The sequence below is a fragment of the Schistocerca gregaria genome, unplaced genomic scaffold (genome assembly GCF_023897955.1).
Source record: "Schistocerca gregaria isolate iqSchGreg1 unplaced genomic scaffold, iqSchGreg1.2 ptg000510l, whole genome shotgun sequence".
Taxonomy (NCBI): Eukaryota; Metazoa; Arthropoda; class Insecta; order Orthoptera; family Acrididae; genus Schistocerca; species Schistocerca gregaria.
Genome location: NW_026061912.1, coordinates 7,924 through 32,474, shown reverse-complemented (window position 1 = coordinate 32,474; position 24,551 = coordinate 7,924). Strand labels below are relative to the sequence as shown.

Genomic DNA, 24,551 nt, shown 5'->3' with positions numbered 1-24,551 from the left:
CATGCATTCTGCAGTATGAATCCTTTTGAGCAAGTGCGACACGGGACGAGTTATCATCTACATCTATATGGATACCCTGCAAAACACATTTAAGTGCCTGGCAAAGGGTTCATCGAATCACCTACACAACTGATAATTAATTGAAACCCTCAGCTGCCGACAGGTGTTGTTGATATACTTCGATGGGGACAGCTGAAAAGTGTGCCGCTACTGGGACTCGAACCCAGGATCTCCTGCTTACAAGGCAGACGCTCAATCCATCTGAGCTATCGAGGGCACAAATGAACAGCACGACTGCAGGAATTTATCCCTCGCACGCTTCCCGTGAGACTCACACCCCGAACCGCCCACAATCCGATTACGTAATGTACTTAATAGGTATTTGTCCATCCACTCATTACTGGCTCACACTAAGGTGACGATTCCCGTAAGATTTCCGGTAGCCTGTGCGCATTCGCACAGACGAAGGTCAATGGCTGGGTGACGTTTAACGATAGATATGAAGATAGTAACTGTTCTAGAAACAACAGGCGCCACTGACGACCGTGCAGCTCTTCTAGAATACATGATAGACCGGCCGATGTGGCCGAGCGGTTGTAGGCACTTCAGTCGGGAGCCACGCGACCGCTACGGTCGCAGGTTCAAATCCTGCCTCGAGCATGGATGTGTGTGATGTCCTTAATTTAGTTACGTTTAAGTCGTTCTAAGTTCTAGGAAACTGATGACCTCAGATGTTAAGTCCCAAAGTGCTCAGAGCCATTTGAACCATCAGTCCGTATGTTTGCACACTACTTACAGTAACTTATGCCCGAGGGAGGACTCGAACCTCCAACGGGGGGAGCCGCGCGAACCGTGACAAGGCGTTGGACACATGGCGGGTACCCCGCGCGGCTCATGGCAGCCGTGACACTGCTTCAAACAATGGACTGTAGAAACTTTTGTAAAGCACGGATTAAAAAAAAAACCTTTCCGTTCCAGGAGTCTAGACAAGTACACCTTTAAAAAATGCAACTACAAAGAAATTGAATTTTCGAACGGGGCAGGGCTTAAAACTTTGAAGAGTTAAATTTTAATGGCCGTTCTCTTGTATGCAAATAGTTTCACAGTAGAAATTTCTCTAGTTTTATTTATTTATTTATTTTTTGCTGTAGGTAAAGAAGGATAGGATTCTGAGAAGGGGGAAGGGGGGGGGGGGAGGAATCTCGCCTCTCCCACCTTGGAATTCTCAGTACAGAATTTTTATTCATTACGAGATTCTCAGCCACTTGCAGAAGTGATTTCGCGTGATTCTGCAAAACTTTTCCTTTAGCCAATCGTAGTAACTATAGGATTCCGTTCCTGCTGCATGACATGTCTCGGAACTTAAACTGACCAACTTATTTGCATAAATAGCTAGCTTATCATCCGCTTCTTTACTTACTTAGACCGTTCATGGTCTGCAAAGCATTTTTTCTTTAATCGTTTTTTTTATGTCTTTTATAAACTGCAACACTTTCTAAACTTTTCTAAACTTAACGCCGTTGAAGCATGGTCTTTTGCTGAATGACCAAAAAGCAATGCTGACAGCTGGGGTCCAAGGTTTTTGTTAATCAAGCCGTTTGTATTCTTGTTTGTATAACGCATATTTCTTTATATCTAATTGAGAAGTGAAATACCGGTTTTCGTAGATGCAGATTTAAAATATTTTAATATAACGCAATAAATATTTCATTAAAATTTTCATCCCCTTATGCTCGAAGTTAAAAACCAGTGAAACACGTAGTTTTTAAAAATTGTAACAGATTAGCCGAATACGAATTGTCAGATATGCTTTCATAATGCTTTCATAATGAACCAATTTCAGAAACGTGGAGCCGGATCTGGGGGTGAATTTCCTTCTCTCCGAGACACCCGGCTTCTTCTTCGACTTAGCCGGCAAACAGGCCGAGGACGCCGGGTGGGGACCGAATATGCAGCAGTTTGTGGATGGCGACGTCGTCACTGGCTGTTGCCTTCGTGCGGGCCTCTTGTGTAAAGGGGGAGCCAACCGTGGCCAAGTGAAGGTCTGTATTCCACAGGAACGAGTTAGCATGGCACTCAGATATTTCCACGAGTCGGCGGACGGGGGTCATTTGGGGTTCTTCAAGACCTTGAACCGAGTTCAGGAATACATGTTTTGGCCCAACCTATATCGCGATGGCAGGCGATTTGTTGGCAACTGTGTCCAGTGTAAGCGTGGTAAGCCCGATGTTGGGCTGCACAGAGAACTACTACAGTCGCTTAGGGAGCAGTGTCCTCTGGACCGCGACTCAAAGATCGAAACAACGATCGACGGAAACTGGTGCCAGAAACGCACCAGCTCACTCTATTTCATCCCCTTAGGGGTTGAACTTCCAAAAACACCGAAACACGTATTTTCTTATTTGTAGCCTTGAAGTCAAATACCAATTTTCGTAGATGTAGCCTTAAAAATACTTTCTTAGTTCTTCCATAATTATTTATCTCAAAATAAAATGTTCATCCACTATTTCACCTCATAGAGGTTAAATTCCCAAAGATACTGGAACACATATTTCTTTATTTCTGACCTAGAAACCAGATACAAATGTTCGTATGCCTAGCTTCAAAATTACCTTAATAGCTACATGATTCAGAAATCCTTTCATGTCCTGTGTCTCCCCCTTAGAGGTGGAATTTTGAAATATGCAGTATAAGCGGTATAAGATCAACACTCTTTCCAAATCTCAAGGTTTATTTTCCTTGGCGGTCTGGACTGTGTGAGTTTCATAGTAATAGTCCTCCACACACACACACACACACACACACACACACACACACACACACACACACACACACACACACACACACACCACTACCAATGCCACCACCACCTCCTGGGGAAATTTCTGCAGACGCCCTTGTTCCACTGCAGTCATATTTTGCCGACGACCTACATTTAGCAGCGTGGGAGGGATAGTGTCGTGCAACAGACAGTATACTCAGTAGACAACGAACTGTTCGTTGTGAAATCAGCGACATATTAACCGAGACTGACACAGAAGGTGCTGAAGGTGAAGCACACTAGACTCGTGTCTACCACGGCTTCAAATAGTATCGATTTACTATGAACGGAAGTTCCGAAAAGTGAGCAAGTAATTTTACAGTAAATTCAGTACCGATGGTGAGGATATACAACGAAAAACATTTCTATAAAATTTCAGAAATAATGAAATATTCCACTCAAGTCGCGTGACAGAAAACGCAATGGATATGCTTGCACTTAAGACGGAAGGCCCTACGTGCTTACGCAGGCTTACGACAGATCGCAAAATTCGGCAGTAGGCGTAAGCCAACCTCTTGTGCTGCCATCTGTTATTGATGCCAGGCATCAAGGTCTCAGTAGTACGACCATCCACTGGAGAGTAGTTTGCTTTGTAAGCACTCCGTCTTCAGGCCACGAGTGACCTACTGGGACAGCACCATCCGACCGCCGTGTCATCATCCGTGGAGGATGCGAACAGGAGGGGCGGGGGTCAGCACACTGCTCTCCCGGTCGTTATGTTGGTATTTTTGACCGGAGCCGCTACTATTGGGTCGAGTAGCTCCTCGATTGGCATCATGAGGCTGAGTGCACCCCGAGAAATGGCAAGAGCGCATGGCGGCCTGGATGATCACCCATCCAAGTGCCTTCAACGCCCGACAACGCACTTAACTTCGGTGATCCCACGTGAACCGATGCAACCTCCGCGGCAAGGCCGTTGCCGCAGATATTTTACAGTAGTTGCTTACGTTTCATAATTATCTAGTTTACGGGGAAAATGTAAAAAAGGCGATTGTCACCGAAGCTACAACTAATCTGAATTTCTGGTTAGTTATCAAGTGGTCTTGTGTGCGAGCCTGAATTTTTCATCCTTTGCGGTGGGAATGATTCAAACCCGTCATGTTCTTCTTATGAAGTGTTCTATTTATTTTGCACACAATGATCGTTTGTAGTTGTCTTGAGTTACTAGGTTGATAAATTTTTGTTTGGCGCACGTATCATAACTGAGATTTGCGCTTAATGGCTGAAGGTGAATTAGCGTAATGAGTAGTAGCGAATGTTACAGTAACATGTTTGTAAATTATTTCAGGTAAATTACGTTAGTCGTGTAATATTATCCGTATACCAGTACAGTATATGGGCCAATTACGTTAGTCATGGAATACTATCCGTATAAGACTATGTCACCTTGGTGTCCCGGAATTTGCTTCAATTTTGGAATCCACGAAAGAACTGGAAATTTTCCTTTACACAGCTTTCCATATAATTTCTATTACAGTGATTCAGTCTTGCCTGTCACTCGACTTTTCTGACTGTGAAATAAATTCTATCGCTCAGGTGCTTATTACCTCTTCGTGTTTCCATTTGCCGATATTGCGCATAAACACATATCTCAAAGTTGCTATGGACATTGATGGAGCGACACACTTTTCTATGGCGACACTGCAGTTTATAGATAGAAAAACCGATCAGTTAAAACGACATGGGTATTTTAGTTCTGAATAACCGATGTCTTTCAGTATTTGTTTGCTCTCGGTTATAATAACAAGTATCTTTTCATTTTTTCCTGATAACCACGTAAAAACATATATATCAATTAGCCACAGATGTCGTAGTAAAATTTTTAGTTTTCAAATAAACCTTTTTAAAAAAAGACGAGTAATTTTTATTCGTAAGATTTCCATAGCACTGAAATACGGCGTTATTACAGAAAAAATGGGAAAAGTTATGTATGCCACTTTAATAACACTGCTGATAGAAACGAGCAACAAATGGATTGGTCCAACATTGCCGAGACAATACTGTGCGTGTTATACAAGCAGAGCGCGAGACTGGACACAGTTTCTCGCTGTTGTCGAACGTCAGTTGTAACATAGAATGGCACCATCTGGAAGTCTGGAAGTATTTTACGATATGCGGTACGAGTGAAGAACAAAGTTAGATTTGGTCGACTTGCGACATCATACAAGGAAAAAAGTTAAAATTTAACAAATCATTCATAGTTCTGGATAAAAGTAGAAAGTGCCTGATCTGCTGCTGTGTCTACGTAGTATGCCGTTATCTGCTTTTAGCCCTTAAAAACAGAGAAATTAAAACGAAAAAGAGAGTTCTCCTGCCGCAGTTTTCACTCTTTATCGCTGGACTATACGTAATGCCTGCATAGTGCTGTGATAACCGATTACAATATAATTTTTGAGCAGAGCTTCTAAAAACTATAATCAGTAGGATAATATTGCCAGTTTTCTGTAGTATAGAAGCACTCGCCAGCAGCGAAGATCGGACAAAGTTTTATTTGACTATTTAATTTAAAGAAATTAGAATTATATTAATACCGTCAGTTGCTCGCGGGCGTTGATAAATATCAACGTGGACAAGTGAAAATGTGTGCCGCGACCGGGACTCGAACCCGGGATCTCTTGCTAAAATGATAGACGCTCTATCCATCTGAGGCACAGAGGACACAGTGTATGGTTCGACTGCAGGGACTATCTCGCGCACGCCTCCTGCGAGACTCACATTCTCACTTTGAATGTCCATACACTACAGTCGTAGAGTCCCACTCCAACACACTCATTCCTCATGGAAGACATGTCCATATCAATATAAGTATATGGTTCTGGCAAAACCAGCCATGACCTTCTTCTGTGAAGATGCACACGTATTCCCCGAACTGGACTTGGTAAGAATGTGTTCCACGAGTAATGAGTGTGTCGGTGTGGGACACTACGAATGTAGTGTGTGGACATGCAAGGTGAGAATGTGAGTCTCGCGGGAGGCGTGCGCGAGATAGTACCTGCAGTCACACTATCGTCTGTGCCCTCGGTGGCTCAGATGGGCAGAGCACCTGCCATGTAAGCAGGAGATCCCGGGTTCGAGTCCCAGACGTGCACACATTGTCACCTGTCGCCGTTGATATATATCGACACACGTGAGCAGCTGACGGTATTAATATAATTCTAATTTCGTTCTGAACGGCTGCAGGTCATCATAAGGGTATTTAATTTGACATTTTGATTCCATTTATCAAGAAACTGAGAAAGTAAAAATTGTTTAATCTTTGTTTGATTTCTACGTTTACTAGAGAAAATAATGTAAATAAAAGACTGAAAATCGGTTATTACAAGAACTGGTATTGTGACGGGCTTTAACAATTAGCTTAAAGAACGGTTGGGAAACTGATAAGAGCCGAAAACCAGTTATTTCAGCGATAACCAACATTCCCACTGGTGTTCTGAGTGGTAAGATTGACGCACAAGGACAACAAGAACAGTTTCTCAGAAAGGTTACTGGAGCTCTGATGTTCTCAAAATGAACGGGCCAGCCATTGGCGTCTGCGAGGGTGAAGGGGAGGGGGAGGGGAGGAGGTCGGGAGGGGAGGATAGGCAAAAGGGCACTTTCACCCATCGCCCCCAACCCTCCCTGGAATCTGGAGTAAAGAGTTTTTATTCGTTACAGTATACTCTTCCAGATAAGAATTCTCCACAATACTGATAAACCTTAGCTTTGGCCAGTTGTAGCGCTTATAGAGTTAGGGTCTTGTAGCTTGATGCACCTCGTAACTGACCAGCTAATTTGTACACAGAGTGCCAGTTTCAGAATCATGCACTCCAGCCCCGACCCGCCTTCCCCCCTCCCCACCACTGGAAATATTTCTGCAGACTCCAGTCTGCCACTGTGCATATATTTTGATAACATCCTGGTTTTAATAGCATCGAAGGAACAGCATTGTGCAGTAAAAGGGTAGACCTAGCACAGAACACACCATTCACAATGAAACGCATCACTTAGTAGATGGTGAAGTACTCTGAAGCTAGCCAGATAGAAACAGAACCTCCTGGCACTGCATCTAACCCAAATTCTAATCTTACACTAATCTCTTGTATGTACCTACCACGCCCTCAAAGAGCCAACGATTTACTATTATCAGAAGTTCCGAAAAATGAGGAAGAAATTGACCCACACTTTTTTGCGTTGTTTATTATTTCGATTACACCATAAAGGGAATGGACTTGTAGCCACAGGTTACACAAGCGATAGATGGTTTAAAATACATATAAAGAGATGACAATAAGAAACGCTTTTTAAAAACACAATGATGCACGGCTTTTACGATTTTTACAGGAAAAAAATGGATGACAAAATAAAGGTTTTTCAAAAATACGCTGGTAGACAATATTGGGGATTTTTTATCTTTATAGATGACTAGCGGAAAAGCTTGGTGTTGACCAGGCATTTATTTAGAGCTGTGCGTCCACGTCCGTACTATGCAGCGTCTGGCCTTGTCCTGAGTTTTTATGACGTATCTCCCGAAACATGTGTCGTACAATGATATAATTTTGTAGGTACATTCAGCGTCATATGCGGATACTGTCTGCAAAATTTATTGCGAATATAGTAGCAAAGAAGTAACAAATTTAAATGTCACGAATGCTGTAATGCCCACACACTTGGGTGTAACTAATGTACACGGGATGCTTGGCACGATCATTATGGCTACCATCACCTGTGGTCGTAATTGGACCAGCTGTGTCGACGTAGTGAAAATATAAATGTGCATAACATGGTAAACGTCCATTCTTCCCAGCCATCAGACCTGAACTACGATCAAAAATATCATAAAAAGTGGTAGGGGCAATGGCCTTGCCGCAGTGGATACACCGGTTCCCGTCAGATAACTGAAGTTTAGCACTTTCGGGCGTGGTCGGCACTTGGATGGGTGACCATATGGGCCGCTATGCGCTGTTGGCATTTTTCGGGTTGCACTCAGCCTTCCGATGCCAATTGAGGAACTACTCGTCCGAATAGTAGCGGCTCCAGTCAAAGGAAACTACCACAACGAGTGGGAGAGCCAGCTCCTCCTCCACCCTCAGTGAGAATGACGTGGCGGTCGGATGGTCCTGATTGGCCACTTGTGACCTGAACACGGAGTGCTTTTTTAAAGTAGTACTCCCTACATAAAACTGACAGTCTAGGCTCAGGGACTGTCCACGGTAAATGCTGCAATGGACCTACGAATACTATTAAAATAACGGTTTGAGTTCTCTTTAATTGTCCAATCATCTGAAGTGAGTCCTTATTGCAGTACGCTGAAAAATAGATTTTATGTTAATGGCGGATAAATTTTATGTGAATGGCGGCAAATTAACTTTACCCTAATGACACACAAGGTCAATGCCGTACTATCACGTAAAGTATTCTCAGATCGAAATGTTTTGCATTACAAAATCTCCAATGTAGATTCATAATACCGCAATTATAATTCTCAAAATAATTTGGAGCTACGTTCAATGCATATTTAAATGCATCTTTCAAAACAATAACAGAATTCTCATTAGATCATCATTATCAATGGCTAGAGTATTCCTATTATTTCGTCTACCAAAAACCGCGTCTCACTATGGCTTCTTCAGTACGCTGTTTTGTTTTCCACTGTTGACAATAGAAACGATCTGGCAGATGTGACATTGTAGATGCGCAGTATGCGTGTCTTAATGCAAATAAACCGTCTGGAACATTTACCCTTGAACGTCCCTAGAATGGGATTTCATGGAACGTTATTACTTTCCTGTGTCCATTTCCATCACAAAAGCTGATCGCCACGACTGGGGAAGGGGAGGAGGGGGTGGGCTGAAAGTTGGCAGCAGTGGCAGAAAAACCGAAGAAAACCTCACGTTTTCGTCATTTGTTTTCATAATGAAGTAGTGCCAATTCATCACATCGCACGCTTTTCTCTCGGAAACGGTAAAATTCATCGTCTGGATATCAATGTCGCCTGCTGAGGTATGCAGTCGCACCACTCTGTACGAAATAGGTTCTAAGCTGATGCAGTCGACAAGTAACATCGAAATATATCGTCACCTAGAAATACATCGACACCTCGAAATAAATCCACACCTCGAAATAAATCGCCACCTCGAAATAAATCGCCACCTCGAAATATATCGCCACCTCGAAATAAATCGCCACCTCGAAATAAATCGCAACCTCGAAATAAATCGACACCGTGAAATAAATCGAAACCTCGAAATAAATCGACACCTCCAAACAACTGCTACACCGAAATGAGTCGATATCCCGAAGTATATCGACATCTAGACGCATTTCGGCTTACCATATAGACCGAAATCTCGATGCTAGTCGACGTATCGAGATAAATTGAGGTACAGAAATATATCGATATCTCGAAATATATTGGTCCCACGTAATATAAAGATATCTCTCAAAATAGCGATATCTAGAAATTTATGGATTACTAGAGATATGGAGGTACCTTGAATTACATCGATATCTCGATAAGAATCGATATCTGTAGTACACCAATACATGGAAATATATCGATACCTGGAAATATATAGACAACCTTAATTGTGTCGGTATATCAAAATAAATCGATATCTCGATATAATCGGATACTCTAAATCAATCGATATCTCGAAATAAATAGACTCCTCAATATAGATAGATATCTCGAAATAAATCGATATCATGATTTAATGTGCGCATCTACGTAAGTCGATATATCGAATTGAATCGATAATGGGAAAAGTATGGACGTCTCAAAATAAATCTGTACCCCTAAGAAAACGATTATCGAAATAAATAGATATAACGAAATATATCGCCATCTTGATAAATACCATTATCTAGTGGTCGGATAAATGTTTCAAGATGACATGACACAACAGTATAGTCTACATACATGAAAATACTTTGGATTTTCAATATATCGATAGATTTCTAGACCTCGGGAAAAAAAATCTTTGATCCGACCTCGGGGCAAAAACGCCGACCTCGGGGAAAAACGCCGACCTCGGGGAAAAACGCCGACCTCGGGGAAAAACGCCGACCTTGGGAAAAACGACGACATCGTGGAAAAACGCCGACCTTGGGGAAAAACGACGACATCGTGGAAAAACGCCGACATCGGGGAAAAACGCCGCTGTTGGGAGAAAACGCCGACCTCGGCGAAAAACGCCCACCTCGGGGAAAAACGCCGACCTCGGGGAAAAACGCCGACCTTGGGAAAAACGACGACCGCGGGAAAAACGACGACCTTCGGAAAACTGCTGACCTCAGGAAAAATCCAGTTCCATTAATTTACATAGACAATAATGTTAGTTACCATTAGGTTCTCAAAATGCAATCAAATTCCTGGTATTTATCACCTCACACAAAAAGTGGTCATGACAGAAAAGTCTCGTTCTTTAGAAAGTTTAGAATGAGATGTTCTAAATAATGCAGATAATCCATTTACAATAATCTACAAGCACTGCACAATGAGAAGAGACTGTCAACCAGAGCACTTTGAAATAGTGCACAGCCAGGAAGACAGAGGTTGCATTGCTGTTTATAATCCTCTGGTGCTTGAGATTCAGAATCCAGGATTGCCTCGAATGAGAACAGCACGAATGAATGTCCTGCACCAGTATAGAACTTACTCTGGAACTCCACAGAAAATCACAAGGCACAATTATATCACATCATTTTCAGCAAACTACAGAAGCCTCTAGTGGACATAACAACGTCGTCACCTCCTTCACTAGTGAAAGATCTTAGTAGCTATTGAGTCAAGAGTAGGTGGCCAATTAATAATTTGTTGTTCAAAGCTAACTTCAGTGTATATGGGAATACTCAGTGGACATCTTTAACCATCATATTTTACTGTCTAAGATATGTCAACTTCCCAGACTATAAGTATAAGCAGAGCTTGGTCTTTACCAATCCGAGATTGTTTAGAATAGGTATCAATGGAATCAGATCCACTGGGCATTTAGAGCAACCTGCTTTAAACAATATGAGCAGGCAATAGACACAGACACAGAATTTGAAATTCTCTGTGAAGCGGTTACCTTCATCGTCTTCAAACTTACTTTGTGTGCTGCGGTATGCGGAGGCACTAATAGCAACACAGTAAAACACAGAAGAAACTTATAAGTTGATGTAATCAGCCAGTAAGAAGCAGTAAAATTCAAGTTTTAGTAATCGATTATTGACTTATTATCCGGCTTTGGTGCCTCAGACATGTCCGACGACCTTAAGATTTGGCATGAAACGAAGTCTGGAAGACACGTTACACGATAGAATTGGAAAAGTGTTCATGTGTTGTAAAAACCTAAGAAATCGTCCCGTTTTCGTCAATTGCCGTCGAATCGACGTAATGACATATCGTCACATTGGATGCTTTTCTCTATAAAACAGTTACATTTATCGTCTGGAAACTTATGTCCCTGGCTGCGGCATGAGGAGGCACTAATAGCAACTCCATAGAACACAGAAGAAGCTTCTAAGTTATTGGTTCAAATGGCTCTGAGCACTATGGGACTTAACATCTGTTTTCATCAGTCCCCTAGAGCGTAGAACTCCTTAAACCTCACTAACCTAAGGACATTAAACACATCCATGCCCGAGCAGGATTCGAACCTCCGAGCGTAGCAGTCCCGCGGTTCCGGACTGAGCGCCTGAACTTCTTGACCACCGCGGCCGGCTCTAAGTTGATGTAATCGGCCAGTAAGAAGCAGTACAATTCAAGTTTTAGCTATCGATTATTGTATTATTAGCCGCCTATGGCGCCAGGGATATGACTGACGACGTTACGATTTTGCATGAAACGAGGTCTGGGAGCCACGTTACACGAGAATGTGTGAAAACTGATCATATGTAGTAAAAACTTAAGAAATCCTCCCGTTTTCGGCATCTACTATCGAATCGACGAAATACCAGATCGCCACAATGGCCGCTCTTCTCTCTGAAACGGTTACATTTATCGTGGGCAAAACTATGTCGTGTGCTGCGATATGCGGAGACACTAAAAGCACCATAGTAGAACACAGAAGAAGCTTCTAAGTTGATGTAATATCCAGTAAGAAGCAGTACAATTCAAGTTATCGATTTTGACTCTTTAGTCGGCTTTGGGGCTTGGACATGAACTACGAACTTAAGATTTTGCATGCAGGGAGGACTAGCAGCCACGTCGCACGGGAGTATTTGAAACCTATTTATATGTAGAAAAAACCTAAGAAATCCGCCCGTTTTCGTCATATGCTATCGAATCGATTTAATGACAGAACGTCACATTGGCAGCTCTACTCTCTGAAACGGTTACATTTATCGTGTGGAAGGCTATGACGCGTGCTGCGATATTCGGAGACACTAAAAGCACTATAGTAGAACACAAGAAGATTCTTAGTTGATGTAATAGCCAGTAAGAAGCAGTACAATTTAAGTTTAGTTATCGATTTTTCAATTTTTAGGCGGCTTTGGTGCCTTGGACATAAGCTATGACCTTAAGATTTTGCATGCAACGAGGACTAGCAGCCACGTTGCACGGGGGAATGTGAAAAGTGTTCATATGTAGTAAAAATCCAACAAATCCGACCGTTTTCGTCATTTGCTACCGAATCGACTTAATGTCACATCGTCACATTGGCCGCTCTACTCTCTGAAACGGTTACATTTATCATGTGGAAGGCTATGTCGCTTGCTGCGATATGCGGAGACACTAAAAACACCATAGTGGAACACAGAAGAAGCTACTAAGTTGATGTAATAGCCAGTAAGAAGCAGGACAATTCAAGATTAGTTATCGATTTTTTACTTTTTAGCCTTCTTTGGAGCCTTGGACATGAGCTAGGACCTTAAGATTTTGCATGCAGGGTCTAGCAGCCACGTTGCCGGGGACAGTGAGAAAAGTGTTCATATGTAGTACAAACCTAACAAATCCGCCCCTTTTCGTCATTTGCTATCGAATCGACTTAATGTCAAATGGTCACATTGGCCGCTCTTCTCTCTGAAACGGTTACATTTATCGTGTGCAAAGCTATGTCGTGTACTGCGGAATGCGGAGACACTAAAAGCACCATAGTAGAACACAGAAGAAACTTGTAAGTTGATGTACTAGCCAGTAAGAAGCAGTGCAATTCAAGTTATCGATTTTGTACTTTTTAGCCGGCTTTGGGGCACTGGACATGAGCTAGGAACTTAAGATTTTGCATGCAGGGAGGACTAGCAGCCACGTTGCACGGTAGTATGTGAAAAATATTCATATGTAGTAAAAACATAAGAAATCGGCCCGTTTTCGTCATTTGCTATCGATTCGAGTTTATGTCAGATCGTCGCATTGGCTGCTCTACACTCTGAAACGGGTACATTTATCGTGTGCAACGCTATGTCGCGTGCTGCGATATGCGGAAACACAAAAAGCACCATAGTAGAATACAGAAGAAGATTCTACGTTGATGTAACAGCCAGTAAGGAGCAGTACAATTCAAATTTATTTATCGATTTTTGACTTTACGCGTTACATAACTTGTAGGAACATGAAAAGTATTGACCTTGACGCTCTAACAGCCGATTGCTCAGAAATTTCATGGCATCAAATAATCAGAGAACCTTCAATCGACGGCAAAATTAATGAACTTGGTGATAAACTCTTTGCCCTCTATGACAAACATGCACCTGCGCACACAGTCCGTGTAAGAAAATCTCCTGCTCCATGGCTTACAGCTGAATTACGTCAAAGGATGACTAATAATGATGCTGCCCACAGGCGTTTCAAGGCAGATCCGAAAACCGAGCGTTTCGAAGAATATAGAAAGCTACGGAACAGAGTGAAACAATGCATTCGCAATGCCAAAATCAGGCACGCTCGCTCCCTTGTATGCAGCGATCTGAAACCCACGACTCTATGGAAGAATCTCCGTAGCTTGGGGGTCGGAAAGGCAAAATCAGAAACTACTTTTCATGTGTCAGCTAACGAATTAAATGAATTCTTCTCTGCACCTCTGATTACCAGCACGGCTGATAATTACCGTCCACAAGAATCCCCAAACAGGATAACTAACAACGATACCTTCCATCTAAAACATGTAACAACAAATACGGCAAGAATAGCAATAATGAGAATCTCTTCTGATGCAATGGGCAACGACATTATCGGTATAACCATGATTAAGAATGTTGCCGATATCTTAGTACCTGTCTTAACTGACATATTTAATTTTTCCCTCGTGAACGGAATATACCCCACTGCATGGAAAAGAAGCATAATTCGACCCATCCCTAAGATCGAAAACCCGCAACTGCCTAGTTATTACCGACCAATTAGCATACAGCCAGCTGTTTCCAAAGCACTTGAATATATTGTTCATGACCAAATCACTGAACACTTGCATGAATTCAGTCTATATGACAAATTTCAATCTGGTTTCCGTAAACATCACAGCACAAACACTGCTCTAATTAAAGTAACTGATGACCTGAAATATGCCATCGACAATCGAAAGGCAACAATATTGACGCTACTGGACTTCAGCAAAGCTTTTGACACTGTTAACTTTGACATATTACTCAGAAAAGTGCAACAGCTTAATTTCTCTGATAGTGCAATGAGATGGTTTGAAAGCTACTTAAAAGACAGACAGCAATGTGTTGCCTGCGCAAATGAAAAATCTTCCTCGAAACATGTTTCTTCGGGAGTGCCACAAGGATCAGTCTTAGGACCACTGTTGTTTTCGTCGGTTTTGTCCTCCTGTAAACATATGCCGACGACCTCCAGCTCTACCTAAGCGTCAGACCTGAAGACGTAAACACTGCAATCGCTCTGATGAATGATGATCTGTCTTCAGTAGTGACATGGGCGAAAAACCAGGGGCTTAAATTAAACGCAAAAAAGACGCAAGTAATCTTAATAGCCCATCAGAAATTAATAAGTTCAGATTTCCGCGAACGGCTACCTCCTATTCTGCTCGAAGGTACTCCAATACCATATCAGAAAACAGTGAAAAACTTGGGTGTAACTTTGGACGAGCATCTCAACTGGGCGGAGAATACAGTCGCAGTGTGCCGAAAGACGTCTGCTTCTCTCTATGCTCTCAAAAAGTTTCGGAACATATTCCCACAGAACTTGAAACGCCAGCTCGTGCAAGCACTCGTTCTACCGAACCTCCACTATTGTGATGTGATTCAACAAGGCATGAGTAGTGAAAACAAAAGACGGCTAGAGCTAACCATGAATGCCTGTGTGCGTTACACCTGCAACATTCGCCGATATGATCATGTTAGTGCTTCATACTCCGAGCTAGGGTGGCTGCGGCCGGACAAACTGCGTGACTACCACACTATATGTCTACTTCACCGACTCCTCGTCGCGCAAGCACCCCAGTACCTAGCTTCAGAGATTAAAAACGTGTAATGCCATCATAATCGAAACACGAGGTCGCTCTTATCTGGTAACCTAGCTGTGCCCACTCACAAAACAAAAACTTTTGCAAACTCCTTCTCAGTTGCCGCTGTTCGCCTCTGGAACAAACTGCCCCTCACCTTGAGGAAAATTCAATCTCCAGTTGCTTTTAAGAAGAAGTTGAAGCATTTCCTACTATCATCCGCATGAAAATTCTCCACAAAATTAATGTGCAAGGCCAATCCTCTCACATGTCAAATAGCAAAGCTAGCGTCTCCTATCTTGCTTCTGAGATGCCTTCCTCTTCATCTATCTCTATTAGCCACGCAGTCTTCTTTTCCTTTATATTTTCCTTAATTATGTTTCATCATGTACCTCTATTCCTCTCCTCCCTTCACCATGAGTTCCCCCCACACTCCCTGCTGCCAGCACTCCTATCTGAAATCTTTCTCTTCAATAATGTATTTTTCGAGGTGTACCTTTCTAATTGTTTATCTCACTTTTTGTATTAGATGTAGTTTAACATGCCTACTACAACATATGACTGTAAAATAAGTAGAATGCCTGGTTAGATGTAAGAGAGGGACTGATGGCCCTAATCTTGTCAGGTTAAATAAAAAAATAAATAAATAAATAAATAAATAAATTTGCTATCGAATCGACTTAAAGTCAGATCGTCACATTGGCAGCTGTTCGCTCTGAAACGGTTACATTTATCTTGTGCAAAGCTATGTCGCGAGCTGCGAAATGCGGAGACACTAAAAGAACCATAGTAGAACAGAGAAGAAGCTTCTAAGTTGAAGTAATAGCCAGTATAAAGCAGTACAATTAAAGTTTAGTTTTCGATTTTTGGCTTATTAGCCGGCTTTGGCGCCTTGCAAATGAGGTAGGACCTTAAGATTTTGCATGAAGGGAGGACTAGCACCAACGTTGCACGAAAGAATGTGAAAAGTGTTCATATGTAGTAAAAACCTAAGAAATCCGCCCGTTTTCGTCATTTGCTATCGAATCAACTTAATGTCATATAGTCACATTGGCCGCTCTTCTCTGTGAAACGGTTACATTTATCGCGTGCAAAGCTATGTCGCGTACTGCGATATACGGAGACACTAAAAGCACCATAGTAGAACACAGAAGAAGCTTCTAAGTTGATGTAATGGCCAGTAAGAAGCAGTACAAATAAAATTTAGTTATCGATTTTTGCCTTTTTAGGGGGCTTTGGTGACTTTGACATGAGCTAGGACCTTAAGATTTTGCATGAAGGGAGGACTAGCTAACACCTTGCATGGAAGAATGTGGAGAGTGTTCATATGTAGTAAAAACCAAAGAAATCCGACCGTTTTCGTCATTTGCTTTCGAATCGAGTTAATGTCTGATCGTCACATTGGCCGCTCTTCTCTCTGAAACGGTTACATTTATCGTGTGCAAAGCTATGTTGCGTGCTGCGATATGCGGAGACACTAAAAGTACCATAGTAGAACACAGAAAAAGCTTCTAAGTTGATGTAATAGCCAGTAAGAAGCAGAAGAACTCAAATTTAGCTATCGATTTTTGAATTTTTAGCCGGCTTTGGTGCCTTGGACATGAGGTAGGTTCTTAATATTTTGCATGAAGGGAGGACTAACAGCCACGTTGCACTGGAGATTGTGAAAAGAGATCGCATGTAGCAAAAACCTAAGGAATCCGCCCGTTGTCGTCATTTGCTATCGAAAAGACTTAATGTCAGATCGTCACACTGGTCGCTCTTCTCTCTGAAACGGTTACATTTATCGTGTTCTAAGCTATGTCGCGTGCTGCGGAATGCGGAGACACTACAAGCACCATAGTAGAACACAGAACAAGCTTCTAAGTTGACGTAATAGACAGTAAGAAGCCGTAAAATAATTGTTTCAGCTATCGATTATTGACTTTTTAGTCGTCTTTGGTGCCTTGGACATGAGCTAGGAAAGTAAGAATTTGTGTTATGGGAGGACTAGCAGCCACGTTGCACGGGAAAATGTGAAAAGTGTTCATATGTAGTAAAAACCTAAGACATCCGCCCGTTTTCGTCGTTTGCTATCGATTCGATTTTATATCAGATCGTCACATTGGCCGCTCTTCTCTCTGAAACGGTTACATTTATCGTGCGCAAAGCTTTGTTGCGTGCTGCGAAACTCGGAGACATTAAAGCACAATGTAGAACACAGAAGGAGCTTCTAAGTTGATGTAATAGCCAGCAAGGAGCAGTACAATTTAAGTTTTAGCGATCGATTTTTAAATTTTTAGCCGGCTTTGGTGCCTTGGACATGTACTAGTACCTTAAGATTTTGCATGAAGGGAGGACTCGCAACCACGTTGCACGGGAGAATGTGAAACGTGTCCATATGTAGTAAAAAACTAAGAAATCCGCCCGTTTTCGTCATTTGCTATCGACTCGACTTAATGTCAGATCGTCACATTGGCCGCTCTTCTCTCCGAAACGGTTACATATATCGTGTGCAAAGCTATGTTGCGTGCTGCGATAAGCGGAGACTCTAAAAGCACCATAGTAGAACACAAAAAAGCTTCTAAGTTGATGTAATAGACATTAGGAAGCAGTAGAACTCAAATTTAGTTATCGATTTTTGAATTTTTAGCCGGCTTTGGTGCCTTGGACATGAGGTAGGACCTTAAGAATTTACATGCAGGGAGGACTAGCAGCCACGTTACACGGGAGAATGTGAAACGTGTTCATATGTAGTAAAAACCTAAGAAATCCGAACGCTTTCGTCATTTGCTATCGAATCGACTTAATGTCAGATGGTCACATTGGAGGCTGTTCTATATGAAACGGTTACATTTATCGTGTGCAAAGCTACGTCGCGTGCTGCGATATGCGGAGACACTACAAGCACCATAGTAGAACACAGAAGAAGCTTCCAAGTTGACGTAATAGCCAGTAAGAAGCCGTAAAATAATCGTTTTAGTTATCGATTATTAACTTTTTAGCCGGCTTTGGTGCCTTGAACATGAGCTAGGACCTTAAGAATGTCTATAAAGGGAGGACTAGCAGCCACGTTGCACGGGAGAATGTGGAAAGTGATCGAATGTAGTAAAAAACTAAGTAATCCGCTTGTTTTCGTCATTTGCCATCGATTCGACTTTATATCAGATCGTCACATTGGCCGCTCTTCTCTCTGAAACGGTTACATTTATCGTGTGCAAAGCTATGTTGCGTGCTGCGATATGCGGAGACACTAAAAGCACCATAGTAGAACACAGAAAAAGCTTCTAAGTTGATGTAATAGCCAGTAAGAAGCAGAAGAACTCAAATTTAGCTATCGATTTTTGAATTTTTAGCCGGCTTTGGTGCCTTGGACATGAGGTAGGATCTTAATATTTCGCAAGAAGGGAGGACTAACAGATACGTTGCACTGGAGAATGTGAAAAGAGATCGCATGTAGTAAAAACCTAAGAAATCCGCCTGTTTTCGTCATCTGCTATCAAATCGACTCAATGTCATATCGTCACGTTAACCGCTCTTCTCTCTGAGACGGTTACATTTATCGTGTGCAAAGCTATGTCGCGTGCTGCGGAATGCGGAGAATCTAAAAGCACCATAGTAGAACACAGAAGAAGCTTCTAAGTTGATGTAATAGGCAGTAAGAAGCAGTAAAATAATAGTTTTATCTATCGATTATTGAATTTTTAGCCGGCTTAGGTTACTTGGACATGAGCTAGGACCTTTAGAATTTCTATGAACGGAGAACTAGCAGCTACGTTGCACGGGTGAATGTGAAAAGTTTTCATATGTAATAACAACCTAATAAATCCGCCCGTTTTCGTCATTTGCTATTGAATCGACTTAATGTCAGATGGTCACATTGGCCGCTCTTTTCTCTGAAACGGTTACATTTAACGTGTGCAAAGCTATGTCGCTTGCTGTGGAAAGCGGAGACACTAAAAGCACCATAGTAGACCACTGAAGAAACTTCTATGTTGATGTAATAGCCAATAAGAAGCAGTACATTTCAAGTTTTAGTTAACGATTTTTGACTTTTTAGCCAGCTTTGGTGCCTTGGACATTAGCTAGGACCTTAAGATTTTGCATGAAGGGAGGACTAGCAGCCACGTTGCACGGGAGAATGTGGAGAGTGTTCATATGTAGTAAAAACCTAGGAAATCCGCCCGTTTTCGTCATTTGCTGTCGAATCGTCTTATTGTCAGATGTCACATTGGCCGCTCTTCTCTCTGATACGGTTACATTTATCGTGTGCAAAACTATGTGGCGTGATGCGGAATTCGGAGACACTAAAAGCACCATAGTAGAACACAGAAGGAGCTCCTAAGTTGATGTAATAACCAGTAAGAAACGGTACAATTCAAGTTTTATTTATCGATTTTTGACTTTTAAGCCGGCTTTGGTGCCTTGGACGTGAGCTAGGTCCTTACGATTTTGCATGAAGGGAGGACTAGCAGCCACGTTGCACGGGAGAATCTGAAAAGTGTTCATATGTAGTAAAAACCTGAGAAATTCGTCCGTTTTCGTCATTTGCTATTGAATTGACTTAATGTCAGGTCGTCACATTGGCCGCTCTTCCCTGTGAAACAGTGACATTAATCATGTGCAAAGCTATGTCGCCTGCTGCGGTTGCGGAGACACTAAAATCCCCATAAAAGAACACAGATGAAGTTTCTAATTTGGTGTAAATGCCAGTAAGAATCAGTACAATTCAAGTTTTAGTGAACGATTTTTGACTTTTTAGCCGGCTTTGGTGCCTTGGACATGAGCTAGGACCTTACCATTTATCATGAAGGGAGGTCTAGCAGCCGCGTTGCATGGGAGAATGTGAAAAGTGTTAATATGTAGTGAAAACTTGTGAAATCCGCCCGTTTTCGTCATTTGCTATCGAATCGACTTAATGGCAGATGGTCACATTGGCCGCTATTCTCTCTAGAACGGTTACATTTAACGTGTGAAAAGCTATGTCGCGTGCTGCGGAATGCGGAGACACTAAAAGCCCCATAGTAGAACACAGAAGAAGCTTCTAAGGTGATGTAATAGCCAGTAAGAAGCTTTACAATTCAAGTTTGAGTTATTGATTTTTGACTTTTTAGCCGGCTTTGGTGCCTTGGACATTAGCTAGGACTTTAAAATTTTGTATGAATGGAGGAATAGCAGCCACGTTGCAAGGGAGAATGTGAAAGGTGTTCATATGTAGTAAAACCCTCAGAAATCCTCCCGTTTTCTTCATTTGCTATCGAATCGACTTAATGAACGATCGAATCATTGGTGGCTCATGTCTCTGAAACGGTTTCATTTATCGTCTTCCAAACTATGTAGCGTTTTGAAGTATGCGGAGACACTAAATGAATCATGGTCGTACACAGAAAAAGTTTCTAAGTTGATATAATCTGGTAGTAAGGAGTACTACAATTCTAGTTTTAGTTACCGATTATTGACTCACTAGCCTGGTTTGGTGACTTGGACATGAGTTAGTACCTTAAGATGTTGCATGAAGGGAGGACTAGCAGCCACGTTGCGCGTGGGAATGTGAAAAGTGTTCATACGTAGAAACAACCTAATAAATCTGCCCGTTTCGTCATTTGCTATCGAATCGAGTTAATGTCAGATGGTCACATTGGCCGCTATTCTCTCTGAAACGGTTACATGTATCGTGTGCGAAGCTATGTTGCGTGCTGCGATATGCGGATACACTGAAAGCACAGTAGTGGAACACAGAAGAAACTTCTAAGTTTATGTAATAGTCAGTAAGAAGCAGTACAATTTAAGTTTTAGTTATCGATTTTGGATTTTTTAGCCGGTTTTGGTGCCTTGGACATGAGCAAGAACCTTAAGATGTTGCATGAAGGGAGGACTATCAGCCCGTTGTACGGGAGAATGTGAAAAGAATTCATATGTTGTAAAAACGTAAGAGATCCGCCCGTTTTCGTCATTTGCTATCGAATCGACTTAGTGTCAGATAGTCACATTTGCCGCTTTTCTGTATGAAACGGTTACACTTATCGTGTGCAAAACTATGTCGCGTGCTGCGGAATGCGGAGACGCTAAAAGTACCATAGTAGAACACAGAAGAAGCTTTTAAGTTGAATTAATAACCAGTAAGAAGCAGTACGACTCAAAATCAGTTATCGACTTGTGATATTTTAGCCGGCTTTGGTGCCTTAGACATGAGCTAGAACTTTAAGATTTTGCATGAAGGGAGGACTAGCAGCCACGTTGCATGGGTGAATGTGAAGAGTGTTCATATGTAGTAAAAACCAGAGAAATTCGTTCGTTTTCGTCATTTGCTATCGAATCTACTTTATGCCAGATCGTCACATTGGCTGCTCTTCTCTCTGAAACGGTTACATTTATCGTGTGCAAAGCTATGTTGCGTTCTGAGGTATGCGGAGACACTAAAAGCACCATAGTAGAACACAGAAGAAGCTTCTAAGTTGATGTAGTAGCCGGCAAGAAGCAGTACAATTCAAGTTTTAATTACCAAAAATTGAATATTTAGCCGACTTTGGTGCCTTGTACATGAGTTAGTACCTTAAGATTTTGCATGAGGGGAGGTCTAGCAGACGCGTTGCATATGAAAATGTGAAAAGTGTTCATATGTAGTAAAGACATTCATCGTCTGCAAAGATATGTCGCTTGCCGCAGTATGTGGAGACACAAAAAGCAACATAGTATAATACAGAAGCACATTCTACGAAGATGTAATCGCCAATAAGAAGCAGCACTATTCAAGATTTAGTTGTCGGTTATTCACATATTTGCCACCTTTGGTACATTGGACATGACCGAAGACCTAAAGATTTTGCATGAAACGACGTCTGGAAACCACATTACACGGGGGAATGTGGAAACTGTTCATATGTAGTAAAAACTAGAGAAAAATGCCCGCGTTCGTCATTTGCAACTGAATCTATTTTATTGCAACATCTTCACATTGGCCGCTTTTGTTTCTGAAACGGTTACATTTATCATCTGCAAAATTTTGACGTGTTTTCCGGTATGAGGAAAAAACTGAAAACATCATATTAGAACACAGTAAAAGCTTCTAAGAAGATGTAATCGCAAGTAAGAAGCAGTACTATTCAAGTTTTAGCTATCGGTTATTCACTTATTTTCCGCCTCTGGTACATTGGACATGACCGACGACCTAAAGTTTTGCATGAAACGACGTCTGGAAACCACTTTGCACGGGGGAATGTGGAAACTGTTTATATGTAGTAAAAACTACAGAAAACCGCCAGCTTTCGTCATTTGCTACCGAATCTATTATATTGCCACATCTTCACATTGGTAGCTTTTCTCTCTGACACAATTACATTTATCGTCTGGAAATGTACGTCGCGTATTGCAATATGAGGAAAAAACTGAAAAAATCATATTAGATCACGAAAAAAGCTTCTAAGAAGATGTAATCGAATGTAGGAAGCAGTACTATTCACGTTTTAGCTATCGGTTATTTACTAATTTGCCGGCTTTGGTGCATTGGACATCAGTTTAAATGGCTCTGAGCACATTGGGACTCAACTGCTGAGATCATTAGTCCCCTACAACTTAGAACTACTTAAACCTAACGCACCTAAGGAGATCACACACATCCATGCCCCAGGCACGATTCGAACCTGCGACCTTAGCAGTCGCACGGTTGGACATGAACTAGGACCTTAAGATTTTGCATGAAAGTACGTCTGTACGCCACGTTGCACGGGAGAATGTGGAAAGTGTTCATACGTAGTAATAACCTGAGGAATTCAATCGCTTTCGTCGTTTGCTATCGAATCGAAAGTATTACCAGATCTTCACATTGGCCGCTTTTCTCTCTGAAACAGTTACATTTATCGCCTGGAAATTTATGTCGCTTATTGCAATATGCGGAAAAAACTGAAAACATTATATTAGAACACAGAAAAAGCTTCTAAGAAGATGTAATCGAAAGTAGGAAGCAGTAATATACAAGCTTTAGTTATCGGTTATTCACTTATTTTCCGCCTTGGTGCATTGGACATGAGCAAGGACCTTAAGATTTTGCATGAGAGTACGTCTGTACGCCACGTTGCACGGGTGAATGTAAAAGATGTTCATATGTAGTAACAACATGAGAAATCCGACCGTTTTTGACATTATCCTTCGAATCGACTTAATGCCAGATCGTCACATTGGCCGCTTTTCTCTTTGAAACTGTTACATTCATCGTCTGCAAAGTTACGTCGATTGCCGCGGTATGCGCAGACACTAAAGGCAAAATAGTAGAACACAGAGGATGCTTCTAAGAAAATGTAATCGGCCAGTAACAAGCAGTGTTATTCAAGTGTTAGTTATCAGTTATTCACATATTTGCCGGCTTTGGTACATTGGACATGACCGACGACCTAATGATTTTGCATGAAACGACGTCTGGAAACCACGATGCACAGGAGGATGTGAAAAGTGTTCACATGTAGTAACCACATGAAAAATCGGCCCGTTTTCGACATTTGCCATCGAATCGAATTAATGATAGAGCGTCATATTGGCCGCTTTTCTCACTGAAAAGGTTACATTTACCGTCTGGAAATTTATGTCGTGTGTTGCAATATGCGGAAAAGAACTGAAAACATCATATTAGAACACAGAAAAAGCTTCTAAGAAGATGTAATCGCCAATAAGAAGCAGTACTATTCAAGTTTTAGTTATCGGTTATTCACTTATTTGCCGCCTTTGGTACATTGGACATGACCGACGACGTAAAGATTTTGCATGAAACGACGTCTGGAAACCACATTGCACGGGGGAATGTGGAAACTTCATATGTAGTAAAAACTGGAGAAAACCGCCCGCTTTCTTCATTTGCTACCGAATCTATTTTATTGCAACATCTTCACATTGGCTGCTTTTCTCTCTGAAACAGTTACATTTATCGTCTGGAAATGTATGTCGCGTATTGCAATATGCGGAAAAAACTGAAAACATCTTATTAGAACACAAAAAAAGCTTCTAAGAAGATGTAATCGAAAGTAGGAAGCAGTACTATTCAAGTTTAAGCGATCGGTTATTCACTTATTTGCGGCTTTATTGCATTGGACATGAGCTAGGACCTTAGGATTTTGCATGAAAGTACGTCTGTACGCCACGTTGCACGGGAGAATGTAGAAAGTGTTCATATGTAGTAAAAACCTGAGAAATCCATCGCTTTCGTCATTTGCTAACGAATCGAATGTATTGCCAGATCGTCCCATTGGCCGCTTTTCTCTCTGAAACGGTTACATTTAGCGGCTGCAAAAGTATGTCGCGTGTTGCGGTATGCAGAAAAAACTGAAAACATCATATTAGAACACAGAAAAAGCTTCTAAGAAGATGTAATAGCCAATAAGAAGCAGTACTATTCAAGTTTAAAT

At 41.7% G+C, this 24,551-nt stretch overlaps 1 non-coding gene across 1 annotated transcript; it reads right to left on the bottom strand.

Annotated features, from left to right (window-relative positions):
• Positions 1-202: 202 nt before the first annotated feature.
• Trnat-ugu (transfer RNA threonine (anticodon UGU)) lies at positions 203-277 on the bottom strand. The gene has a single exon. It is a non-coding gene; the product is annotated as a tRNA-Thr (tRNA).
• Positions 278-24,551: the final 24,274 nt, after the last annotated feature.